The sequence below is a fragment of the Tympanuchus pallidicinctus genome, unplaced genomic scaffold (assembly GCF_026119805.1).
Source record: "Tympanuchus pallidicinctus isolate F22 unplaced genomic scaffold, pur_lepc_1.0 scaffold3, whole genome shotgun sequence".
Taxonomy (NCBI): domain Eukaryota; kingdom Metazoa; phylum Chordata; class Aves; order Galliformes; family Phasianidae; genus Tympanuchus; species Tympanuchus pallidicinctus.
The window spans coordinates 80,656,152-80,670,860 of NW_026294747.1; the positions used below are offsets into that span (position 1 = coordinate 80,656,152).

At 36.9% G+C, this 14,709-nt stretch overlaps 1 protein-coding gene across 5 annotated transcripts in view; it reads left to right on the top strand.

The window, feature by feature from the left end:
* Positions 1-14,709, top strand: part of CDK14 (cyclin dependent kinase 14) — a 306,835-nt gene that overhangs the window by 214,814 nt on the left and 77,312 nt on the right. The window lies entirely within an intron of this gene.

The following is a 14,709-nucleotide window of genomic DNA, read 5'->3' on the forward strand; positions in this document are numbered from 1 at the left end:
TGACTTTTTTTTTTTTTCTTTTTTTTCAACAGGGATTGGCCTCTGCTTGTTTTTTTTGCTTTTTCTTTTTTTATTTCCTGATATTCATTCCAAATTTTACTGTGATACCAACTGACAGTAAAAGTCAAAATCCTTTTTCAATATCATATTTGTTAACAATATTATGTGCCTACAACTCTAGAATTCAGTCATCTGCCCAAGAGGTGATTAGGTTTATTCTCAATTTGCCAATCTCTTATTCCTTCTATTTCTGCTCTTTCCCATCCCATTTGGTCCAACATGGTGGACTGAATCACAAAGGCATTCTTCATTAAAACCAAAATAAAATTTTTGAAATTGTGGTTAAATGAAAAAAAGAAGTCATCTCTAAGTGTGCCAGGATCATTGCTAAAATCAGAAGTTAGTTCTCAGATGGGATGCCATCAAATGCCCATTCTTCTGGTCAGAACCTGCATTTCTATAATGCCTTTCATGACTGTGTACTCTCCATTACTACACCATTCTCCTTTGTTACTATTTCATTCCTGCAATTAGAGATACAAAGCTAACAGACGACAAAGCCAGTGCAGGCTTTCACAAATGTTGAGCGTCACCTGCCATAGTCAACTGACTTTCAACAGTCTGTAGACAAGCTCCTGGGTAGTCCAATTCAGACTGGAGGCCTAATTTAGTGGAAGAGATATTTACTTTTTATAATACAAAGAGCAACAGAGGGATTAGCTTCTCTTACTGTTAGTTTTTGGGAAGATTTCAAAATAGTCTTGCCATTTCTTGTGATCGTCGCAGGCATCTTGCAGCATCTCATTCTACCTCAGTCAAGCTGCTTAGACTGATGTAATTCCCTGAAAGTCACAGCTTTCATTTAAAAACTTACTCAAATTGTCTATTTTCTGTCCTTTGACAAGGAACAAACTTGCAAGTTCATCTTTTCTTTGAAAGTAGTTAATGAAATACAAAAGCTTGGTAGAAGCAATTATATTACAACATAGGCAATTAGATTTGGATTGGGAAAGAGGGACAAGGAAACTAATGCTGATGTGAATGTTTTTGCTTTGGGGCATATATATACGTGAGTAATGTGAATAGATATTGCCACGCTATTCCATCCATTCTGCAAGCATGGACTGACTGTTTTTCCATACTTAACAGCAATTAGACCTAACAGTTTCTCCTGTGCACGAATCAGGATAACAATAGATTTGAAATTAAAAGCTGCTATCTTATATTACTTTCAATTTCATGATATATTTTTTAAATATCAAAAAGGAACAAAATCCAGTTTGCTTAAAACAACTCTTCAGTCTCTGAGAATTCATAACTGACACAAGTTATGATCACATCACAGACTGTTTCAAAGCTTTTTCATTCCTAAGAAACCCTTCAAAAAATATTTACACACTTACAATGCTTCATGCATAAAGGATTTGCAATTTTTCAGTATAAATGAAGGGACTGAAAGACTGAAAGCAGGAAAAATACATAACTTCAGTGCTTCATATGTGATGTTCTACTGTAATAGGAAATATTTAGGGCCCCAAAATGATGTATCATTTACATTCAAAATATAAAGGATTTTCTCTTTTTCCACTGTAAGTCTTTATCTGTGTGCTGCATTAGAGTGCTGTGGCTTACACAGTTGTAGTTGAGTTTCTGTTATAGGCATCATATAATAAAGACCTGGTGTCCATGTCTTTATAATTCAACTATAAAACTTTACACATTGACAGACTGATTCATCTTTGAATTTTTCTGTTTTTATTAGGATGTTTCAAACAGCAGAGCAATATCTATTCTAAAATAATTATCATTTTTTAACATCCTGATGTAATTTGCTGAAAACTGTCGCAAAATTGTTCCATTTAAAACAAAATGGTTTTAAGGATAATTGGGTTAAGTGTGAGACCTAAAACATGAAGAAAAGCATGTAATGTTTTGTTTTAAAATATATATTGGTTTTATTACAAATATATTTTTTTCTATGCATTTAGCTAAGCACTTTTGATAGGCAAACCTTAAAGAACAATGTTAATGGTCTTAGAAAGATATACATGTTTGTTAAAACTTCAGATTTGATGGATAAAGTTACTAATTGAAATGACTTTTTGCAATTTGAGGCTAGCATGGGCATCAGCCTTTGTGGCAGGAAAGTGTTTTAGACAATCTCTGTACCAATCTCTAGATGGTATTAAGTAAGTGTTTTATGGATATATTCTAAAGTAATATCACAGGATGGTTTTTGAAAGTTTGTAATTGTATCTTTTAATGCTATTTTAGATTGAGAGGAAGGAGTTGTCTGAAAATTGGCTTACCACTGATGCAGCTATTAATCTCTGCTACAGTAAATATTTCTACCCAGTGCAGGTATACACCAGTCACGGACAGGGCCATGGTGCTTCTCAGTTCAACTCTGTACCACTCAGACTTACAAATGTGGACAGAGGCAACAGAAACTCTTCTGAACAGTTTCAACAACCTCCATTCGTAACAGTATTCCAGTGGACAATAAGTTTATCTGCACAGTACCTCTCTGAGGTGAAATCCTTTACTGCATTTCATAGACTGGAGGTTGAGGTACAAAGATTTTAAGAAATTTGCCACACAGAAACTGTAAGACAGTGCAAGAATTGAAATTGGTGCTCCCAGATCCAGAGATTACATCTTTCATTTTCTAATTTCATTTTCACAGTGAGTTTTTTGCTATTTACTGCTCTGCCTTTCAAAACTAAGCACGGTCCACCCCTTTATCTTTTGAGACATTTACATGAAAGAATAACTATATGGTTTCAGAAATCTTCAGAGAGACTTACCTCAAAATATACACTACAATTTATGTCAGGATAGGTTAGTAGAAGGAAGGATAATGCTCTTCCAGATTCCACAGAACTGTCTCATGTCTATAAGGCAGAAGATGCAAACAGACAAACAAAAATCAATCAATCAGCAACAGCAAAAAATAGAACACCAACCTAAGAACTCCCAGAAAGCCACAGGTGTAAATTGAAGGTGAAATGTTTACACTTGACTGACTATACCAGCTTCCACAAGACGTGAAGTTTACAGGCAGAGTTAATGGAACAGGGGTAATGGAACAACGATGCACATAAGACAGTGACACTTTAATTCCCAGACCAACTGAATATTAGCAGAAAGTGTGGAATGTAACAGCAATATCAAACTGAAACCCAGCACCCTTGTTATATGAGGAATCAGATCCCTTAACAGTAGTGGTCAGTATTTAAGCCCACTTTTGGACAGTGTTTGAGGGAAGTCATGTAAAGTAATGTAACACATATTGAATTAAGTCCTTTTGAGGCTGTTTCCACACTGTTTGTGAAAGCATCTAAAAATTAGGAAGATAACATTTACTGGGTAAAATCTGGTTATAAGTTTTGTAGAAAACAAAGCTTGCCTTGACTTCCCTCTACTATAAAGCTTCATGTACATTATGTGACCTAACATTGAGGAATGTGATTATAAAATGCTGGTCTAAAAATAATTAAGATGTGGTAATATGATCTTCCTATAGAGACCATAGTGAATTATATTTTCACCTTTTTTCTGAACTTTTCTGTTCAATTACTTCTACACAATAAAATCCAAGAACACTCTGCCTTCAGAATGCAGTGCAGCCTCTTTCAATTTGCAAAAGCTTCTCCACAATAATAAACCCTTACGGACAAATGACAAAAGAGAACTAATTATCCTTGTACGTATTTGGTAGGAGATCTGAAAAAAGCTTTTTCAGATCCTTCTGTCATAATGGGTTGCACTGTGAGAAATTAGGTTGGAAAGAAAAGGTGCAATTGAAAACACAAACTTTGCTCTGCATAAATAGCATTGCTACTTCATAATTCTCCAACATGTAGTATTTATTATAGAACTGAGACTTCATTCTTACGTCCCACTAGTCCCACTGCTGAGGATTTCTTCCTCCAACAAAATGGCCTCTGTACTTGCGACCGCACTTCTTGAGGACACTGTTGCATTCCAGGATGGCCTTGCCTATTTTGGGACTGCTTTTGTGAAAACTTCCTGAATAAAGCAAAGCAAGCAGATAGAGATGAGTCCATTTGCTTTGAATCTGTATTTCATTTCAACCATGACATAGACTTTGGAACTGTTAGAAGCTGAGACTTGGGGATGGGGTTTTTTGCTGTTTGTTTTGTTTGCTTTGTTGTTTGTTTGTTTTAAGAAAACTTTCGCCTTAGTGAGGTTTTGACAAAACCTCAGTAAGGCGAAAGAGAAAATTCTTCTAATTGCCATTTTTGTCCCTTTCACCCACCACCCCGTGAGCTACATCGTTCATAGCAATGCAGTCTGTAGTGCCACTGAAAAAATATTCAAGCTCTCAAGCACAGTAGAAGCAAAAACCTACCCAGTGTTATTAGTAAAAACAGACAAAAGCAAGCCTGTTTAAAAGCAGGCCTGTGCAGAAGCTGGAGTGCACTTTGGCTGAGGATGGGTGATATACATAAGAGTGTGCATTCGGAGTGTGCCCTGTGGTTATGCTGGGGCTGTCTCTCTGCCTGATGTCAGGGGAGCTCAGGACCAAGCTGGGGAGGCAAAGATGGAAACCAGGCTCAAAATGAGGAGACTTCATGTTTGTAATGTAGAGCCATGTAAACTGCTTCAGCCTCCCAGTGATTTGCTTGCTGTGATACTGCTGTATGCTTTTTCATTTCCTATTTTGTTTCCTGCTTCCTATAAATACCTCCTTTATCAGTCATTATCTTTTCCCCAAGGGAACTTAGGAAGCATATCATGACGAAACCTACATTAACATGGGATGCAAATAAAAAGCCATTTACCGGACAGTGAAATTATTACCCTATTTTATTAAAAATAAAATGCAATACAACAGAAGCCTCCGGCAGGGCAGCCCACAGCGATCCCCCCACACACAGCCGCACGGGGGGCAGGCAGGCTGCAGCGCTGCAGAGCTTCCTGCAGCAGGAGGAGCGCTTGAGCCGAGGCAGCAGCCACTCCTTTGCAGGCACAGACCCTCCTCAGCAGAGGAGACTTTTCTTTCTATCTTCCTAATACCATCTTTTTGTTGTCGTTGTTGTTTTATTTCGCTGCCTGGTGGGGTTTATTAAATAGATTTCAGGGGGTGGAAGTGGTGTGTTTATGCGCCTGTGCCTTTTTTTGTTGTCTGTTACTATGCATAGAAGCCACTTAATACTATATTTTATGTCTCTGGCATCATAAAGGGGCTCAAGTGGAAAAGTGCAAAAGTCAAAGTTCTCAGCCCAGCTCAGTAATATTTGTGCAGCAGCTGAAATGCACTCTATGTTTTGCCAGCTTTGTACAATGAATTATATTATTCCAATTGAGACCAATGACTGAAAAAGAGTTCTACAGTTCCTCTCTTTATTCCTTTGCCACGATCAAAAATTCTTTACAATTTAAATGTGAATGTTTCCTTAATGCTAATTGTAAACGACACAAATGTTACAGCTTCTATACATTTGGGCAGAGATTATTGCACTGCCTAAGAGTCTCATTGTTATAATGCCTATCCTGATATTCAATTTATTTTTGCTTTGCACATAATTCCCCGTCTTTTGTGATGTTGATGTCCTTTGTGTGTTACATCCTTTTGGCCCAGTTAAAAGTATTAATAAACCTCCTAAACTGGTCCACAAAGGCCTTTGTTCCCTTCTTCTGTATACTACTATTCTGTTTCTTTAGTAAAATCACACTGTTACCATTGTATAACTTTCCTATCCACGACAACTGTAAAAATACAGCCAAAAACAGCACAGATAATCCTTGTATCATGCAATATTAATTCTATATAGCAGTGGATTGGAGCTTGTTGGCTTTATGGCTAGCCTATTATTTCTGAACCAATCCATATTTCTTTTAGTGCCCCCTGGAATTAGTTGTTTGTAATTCTCTACACTCTATCTTGTGGGTAGGTTTTCTGTCTACATCTCTCACTTCTCTTAGTGTCTTTGTACTTTTTTTTTTTTTTTGTCTTTGCAGTTGTCTTCACATTTGGTTTCATCTATGAACTGATTCAGAATGCAGTGTATTCCATAGTCCAGTTGATTAATAAAGATGTTAAATAAAACTGTGACTAACACTAATCCCTGTGGCACACAGCTGGACACTTCCCTTCCAACTCAGTACATTGCCACTTACCATTACCCTTTCCTTATGGTCTGTCAGCCAGTTTTCAGTCTGTGAGATGGCATATCACATCCCAGCTCTCCTGAGTTTGTCTATAGAGAAGGATTTTTAGAAAAACCTAATGAAAAGTTCTCTGGTCACTTTGTTCCTCCAATGAAAAAAATCCATTTTTAAAGCTAATCAATTCATCTGACGTCTTGTTCATTAGTAATCTGTTCTTTTAATCCCCATTTTGTCTTAAGAGTTTACAAAGCCCTTTTTCCTAAAACTATTTTTGCTTCTATATTGTCCATATTTTGTTTCTGTTCTCTATCTTTTGCTACTTTGTTGTGTGTCAACATCCAGCAAAATATTTGCCAAGATTCTCTTCTTTATTTGAAAAACAAGAAATAACTCAGAATGCAGAGCAAAGTGAGTAAACATCACCCATAATTATCTACAGCAGTAAGCCTGTGAAGAGAAAGGAGGAAAGAGAGCAAACTGTTCTTAGGTGTATTTCATAGAAAGAATCAAAAGATTCTTACATTTGTTTGCGATATTTACTAATTCTGTAACATTCCTTAAGATATTGAGACGTATATCAGGTAGACATGTTTATTTGGTGTTTCCAGGTATGATTTTTTTTCAAAGTATGTTTCTTATTAATCATTTTGAGTACTGATCAACTCTTTTCAGATGTTTCCAGGGTTTTGTTTTGTTTTTTTGGTGTTTGATTTCATTGGTTTGGAGTTTTGTTGTTTGTTTCTTTGTTTTTTACTTCTCATTTCTATATGCCAGTGTTTTATTAATTTCTCAGAATTGTGCTTTTGGTAGTCTGTTACTCACGTGTTGCCATAGTGTCTCTGTTCATTTCTTGGTTTGAAGTCTAATGTGTTCTGATCAGAGGCACCAAGCATCTTTATATCCTTACATTTCAAAGTCTGCCCTGTTGCTACAATTCTGTACCATTGGCCTTTGTGCTGAAATCTTTCTTCTCTAGGTAATAACATTGCTGACAAAATTTACTCTGAGATGTGTTTTAAAAACATTTGTCTGAAGAATTGAAGACATACTTTCAAATCAACAATATAAATGAAATCAACCTTGCTGCTGGGTATCTCATTATTTGCATGTGTCCACTAAGGGCAAGATTTTTCCAAAATGAGTGCCAGAATATCCTGTGCTTCTTAAGAATTGGGCTGGTATTCAAAAGTGCTTATTGCTAAGCAGCTGCCACTGGCTCCGGTGGCTTGATATTTTCGGCAGCTTATTGTCAAGTATCATGGATAATTTTTCTTCAACTCAGCAGTTTCTCTGACTCTTATCTTAGTGTCTCAGAAACTGATATCAGTTTGAGAGATGGTGCAGACAGGCAATAAGTGTTATAAATATCAATAATGGTACTGATTATTCTCACCTCTGCAAATACTTCAAGCCCATCTCAAAACCCATGCTGTTTGGCTCTGTTGCCCAGCACGGAATTACAGAGAGTAGTTAAGGTTTCTGCAGTAGTGAAAACATCACAAAATAGCTTCACCTAAAAGAAATACTTATTTTGCAGTCTTTCATGCTGATTTGAATTTTTCAATAGCTTTTGTGATCACTGATATTGTCATTCATCAGGACCTCCTGTGACCATCTCCCAAAATTCGTTGCCATTTTGACTAGAAAATTGTAAACCACCTCTTTCTCATTGCTTCCTTTCCTATGTTTCAGTTGTGGCGCTTCTTTCCTGATGTGTAGGACAGAGAAATAAGAATTTTCCCTTTTTCATGCGATACTTTTGAATTAGAGATCTAAAAACATATGATGTTGTAGGAAACTAGTGAGTGGCAGTGATTCAAGGAAACTTGGAGTTATTTGCTAGCTAAGTAACTAGGAACTTTCATATCTAAATTTAGTGATGTCTTTCAGTAGCTTTAGAAAGTTTAGAGCTATTTGAGAATTTGTGAAAGATGCTGGCCTCAGGAAGGCCACCATGTATGTAGAAAGGTTTGGAGCCTTCTTCAGCTAATTGTCAGTGTGGGAAGATGGAATATAATAATCCTTACTGAAGTATTAAAATGAAGAGGGTTAGATTATGTATTTTCAGCAGTGAAGAAAGAGACTCAGCATAGGACTGGAGCACCTGTCATTGCTGGAGGGCAAAGAGGCAAGTGGTTCCAAAGGGACTGACCTTTTTCTTTTAGGCATTGAGTCAATCCCATATCCTAAGGCACATGTTCTGCGTTAAAATTATTATAACTCCCTTGGTATTAGGTTGAACAACAGACTGTGGTGAGAATCTGTGAAATGAATACGTAAAATTAAGGTAGTGGTTGTTCATGTATTGTTTTAAATTAAGCCTTTATAGGAAACATGATCTGTAATTTTGAAAGATTTCACTAAAACAGTTCTTTTGGTCTCTGGTTATGATAAATTTAATTGGAGTTTAGGGAAAAAAAAGTGAAATGTTGTTAGTCTGAATTAGCAGGTCTCCTGATATCAAAATGTGAATGATAATATATGGCAGTAAATATGAATTCACAAGAAAAACCTGCATCCTTTTGAATACTGTAATGTATAATAATACAGTGTATACCTAAGGTCTACTTCTAGCTGAATTTATATCTGTAAGATCTGATTTACAAATAGAGAAAACTTTCTGTTAAATTATTCACATCTCATAATAATTGATCTTACAGAGTTGATCTTATGCTGGAGTATGTTTGATCATAAATTCAATGAAAGCAGCTACCATCTTTGTGATGTTTGTCCAGCTAAATCCTTCAGTGAATAAAATAATAAAGATGCCAGCTGTGTGTGTTTTATGATCACTGCTGCAGTAGGAGGGTAGAAATACAGACAAATAAAAGCTCTAAATTTCATGTTGAATTTGTGAGTTCAGAATCTTACTCCAACGAATTTAAATGGAAAAAAAGAAATTTTTTTTCAGCTGCCATATTCTCATGAATGTATTGTTTGCTTTTTCTAGGAATGCAGAATAGTTTTTAAATATTGCTGTTGTTTTGAACCAAACTTAAAAAATCTAGGGAAATCTTGTATAAATAGATGAAATGTGTGCTTTTCTCTCTGGTGCCAGTTAAGAATGGACCTTCATTTTTTTTTTGCTTCTTTTGGTTGAATTAGTAACAATCTTAAAACTGTGTTTACTACTTAATATTAATTGTGTTCTGTTAGTGTGCTTCAAATTAATTTTACTGCTGTAACATTAAAAAATCATTTTCAGAATATAGCCAGCCTTCTTTCAGCATTATGACTGTTTTGGAATAGATTGTTATATTCCTTTTATTTCTGTCATATTTGATCTTTAAAGTGCCCCTAAGTCAAGCTTTATTCTGCAACCATGAGGGCATGAATCCTTCCTGAGATGTTGACAGGCAGTGTTTGGTGTATATCATTTTTCTGTCAGATATAGCCAATGTCTATAGTGCTAACTAAAGCAGAGCCAGGCCCTATCTTCTGGCCCTGAGGCCATGTGGCAGACCTTAGCTATATCTGTAGGAGAAAGTGCATGGGCATGCATCTCCTGTGGGTTTTATGCACTTCCCATGCAGCTACAAGTGCAATTACTATTTTTAGGGTGTTTACTATTGCTTTTTTAATTCGAAATCACCAGGATGAGATAAGACCCAGGTTGCAGGCTGCAGGATAGTATTTTGTAGCATAAGATTGAAGAAAATTTGTTGCATGCCCTGTTTGTGGGAAGCTTGTAGATACAACCTTTAGGGAACAGATTCTGGCATGGCTTGTTCCCTCTGTGTGACCAGGAATGGTCATGAAGTGTGTTGGTTGGCATGGGTCAAAATAATCCGTGTAGCAGTGTGGGTGCTCAGCAGTTGAGTGGCCAAGCTCTCACCACAGCCCCACTTACGTCAGCGCTACCAGGCTTTAACAGAGATGCCAGTGTCTCTGCCCCTTGCACTCTTGAGCTTGCTCTTGGATAAGTTTCCCACATTTCTCTCTCAACAGTGCTAGAGACATCCATCTACATCCTTTCTTGCCTGGGCCTGAAGACGGAGATGTTTTTATCTATCTTTCCCTTATCCTGTGCATCCAGACTCCTTTACATGTTTTTTCCAGGATACTCATTTTTCCTTCTCCAAGCAGCTATGTCATTCAGATCTTGACATCCTTCGTTTTCTGTTATCACCTCTCATGTCTTCTCCTGCCCAATACTCTTCAGATCATTTGGTTTATTTTTTTTTCCCTTCCAACACTGGCTATTTCAATCAATCATGCTTGAGCACCTTCTTATCCTTTTCAAAGTGCTCCATAATTATTAGGCCTCTTCCTTCAGCAAGCTCTGAATATACTCCCACTCTTCTCTCGGTCCTATTTAATCCTTCTCCAGTTCCCCACACCTTTCTGACAGATTCACAACTACTGCCTTCCCTTCTTTGAATCACATCACTGTGTCCCCTATGTCCACTTCTTTGCAGTCCTTTTCTCCAGGCTTCTTGTTCTCAATATGGAAGCTGCTATGATCAGCCCCAATCTGCTCTGAGTGCCTGAAATCTGTCTCCTTTCTGCTGAAGTGTAACAGCCATGTAGGTATTTACATTCTTGTCCTGACTCGGTGGCAGCACACAGGATCAGACTTGCAGCAGTGTTCCACAAATGTGACATTTCCACATGTAAAATCTTTTGAAAATCCACTTGCTTACTTTAGATCATTAGAAGAGGCTGGAGCTCTTCTGGCATTCAGTTCTAGTGATAGCTGGCTCTTTGGGAAATCTGATCTTTAATGGTCACTGTAATAGATAACAATTTTGATTTTAGTTCTTAAATCACCTATGCTTATATATGTCTAAATAGCAGTAACTCCCTACTTAGCTGTATCTCTTTCATGCTGCTTCAATAGGTTAGGATTTGCAAAAATTGTTTGGGATTGTGTCGTTCCCTACTGAAAGCTAAGTGTAGATAACACTGCATCCTCACATGTACATGAGTGCAAGCACTTGCAGTTCATATATTTCAGTAGTTGATAGCTAAAATATATGGAATTTGTGGTTTGGTCAGTCCATTCCAGCCTGTTCATAACTTAAAAGGCATTGAGCTGTTGTGGTAAAGCTGAGTAACTTAATTTTAATTAAAAAAAAAAAAAGCACACTTCAGTACATGTATGTGTGGATACGTACTGTTCTACTTAAAAAAAAGAAGTTCAAAATTGCGTTTAGTTTTCACCAAATTGCATACTAAAGAATGATTACTGTTTTCTTCTTCTCTAGCAGTTGTGTGCCTAAGAAGCACTGTTCAAGTTCAAAGTTAAATTCATGCTTCTTTTAACAGATTGGCACGTGCATGTTTGTCTCTTAACAAGTGTCATTGATGTTAGCATCAATAGCAGGTACTGGAGTTTCAGTCAGCCAGCTTCTCCCTTCTGCAAGATTCCTCATGTTTCCTTCAGAAAATATTTCCATTAATGTAATGAGAAAAAATAGAGTGAGAGTGAATTTGGAGAAGGAATGGAGCCTTCTGCACTATGGAGCTGGTGTGAATGTGGCTTCCTAACGCTGCCAGAACCAGTACCTGGTATGTGAGATCTGCAGCTAGTTCTATATTATCTAAACATATATGTATAACAACATGTAATGGTTTGATATATTACCCATATGCTCTCATTATAATAACCTTGGTTTATTCCTCTCAGTGTTTGTTAGGTGTGCACCATTTTCGTGTCATCTTCTCAGTTTAGGAGTATATTTCCAAAAAGACCAAGATGCCTACTTGCACATAATTGCTTAGTCTCACTGGGTTCAACCAGGCAACTCATATACATAAAGTTAAACACATGCATTTGCCTGGGGTCTATCTTCATGAGCTTTTCAGGCTTGAGGCACTCTCTCTGCCTCCAAATCTCTATCCACCTTTAATGAGCTGTATAAATAAATACAGAGTACTCTTGATCATTCCGTATCCATAAAATACATTTTATTAGCTGAGAGGTATACAATAATAGAAAAGATCAGACTGTCTGATGTTTTAGGATGCTGTGGGAGGACAGAACAAGTAGCTGCTTCCAAGTGGTTGACAGACCTGAGGCCCCAGAAAGACAGATTTGTAAGTTAACTGTGATAAATGATCTCTGGCTTCACCGAGTAAAGCAAGGTCACTCTTCACAGGACACTGCTGGCGTGCTGTAACCTTGCAGCAAATTCTTTTGGCAAGGCAAGGATTGCAATGAGCAAACAGACCAGTTCTTATTTAGAGTAGAATTAAAATTAAGACTTCTCAAACCTAAGACGTTAAAATATCTGACAGGAGGGCAGAGATTTATAAGGCAGTGCTAATGTTTATTTACCAGAACTTAGTTCTTTTTTTTTTTTAGCTTTCAAGTGGTAATAGGTCCAAAAAGCCAACTGTGTTGTCTTCCTGTAGCCATTTAATACATGAAAACGGGAAACTTTCTGTACTGCCCCTACAGCTGCACCCACTGACAAGTTTGAAATCCAGAAGTTGGTTGTTTTTTCTCTGGTGTGTTTTTATTTGTATTTCTTTGGAAACAATTGGCTTGTTGAGGGTGAGAGGAAGAAGAGTGCAGAGTTTTAACTGCATCATGTGTCCAAGTTTTATTTCAGCTATTTCTACATTGGGGGTGTTATAGGGGGGGTGTTCCCTCCTTTTTTTTTGGCTCATGTCCAGCCAGAGAGGAAATAAATATGTGAAGAAAGAATGCTATAGAATGTTAACTTCACTGCCGTATTTTCTTCCATTTATCACGCCCCAAGATTCAGCGAAGTTGATATAAATTCACCATGCCTTCTTTTAAAAAGCATAACAGAAAGGCATTCTTCCTTTAAGAGTCAGACTGTAAAAGGTGATTTTCTTTCACTCAGTTTGGTTTAAGCCTGTAAAAAGCATTAAGTGAAAAATCTGATATATTTGTTAGGGCATTTATTGCATTACTAACTTATATTTTCAGTTCTCAGTGAAAGGTTTATAGAGAACATAAACCTTGAAGAGCTTTTGTTCAGGATTAAAGATATATTTCCCCTATTTTCTGGTGAAATAATAGCTCATAAAATGATTGGAGTGTTTGTAATTATTTTTAGATATTTTTATTTTCCAAGGATATTCTGTACATCTTGCTGAGATGCATGAAGAAGGCTTTTAATAAGCGCCCTACTGATCATAAGATTTACACTCTTTAAAGAATTTCAAAATAATCAAAAGCTCCTGATTAGATGTCACCACCATGTTGTTGTTCTTCATTAATTACATTTACAGCAAGCAAAGACCTTCCAGTAAACTGCAAATCTGGCATGTTCAATAGTACTCTGTGATGGTTAAAGTAATATACTATGTCTTTCATAGTGAATATCTTTAGTGCTGGACCTAACTGTGATGCTGAAAGAATTAAGAGAGATACCTGATTGATGGTGGCATGTAAAATCATAAAGAGGTAATTGCTAAATTCTTTCTACAGCAAAATGGTGAGGAATGTTCTCATTAAAATTTCTTAGGAAGTGCTTTCCCTGGGAAATATCTGTATCTGAGAGGAAACTGTTGAAAACTGGGTGAAGTAATGAATGAAAATGAAATATCCGAGAAAATATTCTGTATTCAAATGATTTGTTGTGATTTTAAGCAGTAGCACAATACTATACTCAGTAATCATGTTGTTTGGAATATTATAACCTGAGAATTCCCAGAATTTCAGGAAATTACATGATTTTATCACAGAAAGCCACACTTGAGAGTAGGTTATAATGTGACATATACTGAATAGTTGCTGCTTAAATTTCTTCTCTTTCCTGTCTTTAATGTCTACCACAGTGTTCTCAGTCACTTCTTTTGATGCCCCAGTGTATATTATCAATGAACAGTATACATTGTCAATGAGCAGTTTTTACTGTCTTTATGCTTTACACTTTCCATAGTTGGCAGTGTGTTTCTTTAAAAGGTTTCATAGCCCAAAATATTTAGTAGGAGACATCAGAGCAAGAGCTAGTCCGGATGTGTGTCAGACCGTAGGAGGACAAAAACCAGGACACTTTCAAGTCTGCTGTATATTGACTGACTCTCTATAGCCTTAATTCTTTAAGCTCAAATCAACCAAATTCAGTTTTTAAAAGTATTGTGACCTGCAAGGGTGTCATATCCTGTACGGTGCAAACATTTCAAACTGAGTATCACCAGCATTGTCAAGTAGTAGAAGTACAATAATACATCTGAAACAAATGCCAAAACATGTCAAATATAGCAAAGAAAAAGTCAGGGAGAGGTAGACTCATGGGGAAGTTTTGGTCCTGAATTACATCCAGTGACATCCACATAGGCAGATCTGAATGATTTTATCTCCTCCTCACAACCAAGCTTAATAGCCATTATCAAATGAGAATTGCTGTGATGATCTGAATTACTTTATCATCTAGCTTAGATGTCGCCAAACTGAGTATCTGGTGCCTCACATGGGTCACAAAGCTGTTTAACTACAGCAGTACCACATGACTGGTGGCAAAATTGCTTGAGCCCTGGCAACAAAGCAATAATCATCTCCAGCTGTAGAACAATCAAACCACTCCTCAGTACCTTTTGCCGACTGCATACCTAACCTGCCAATGGAGGAGGACACTGCAAATCACTGCCACT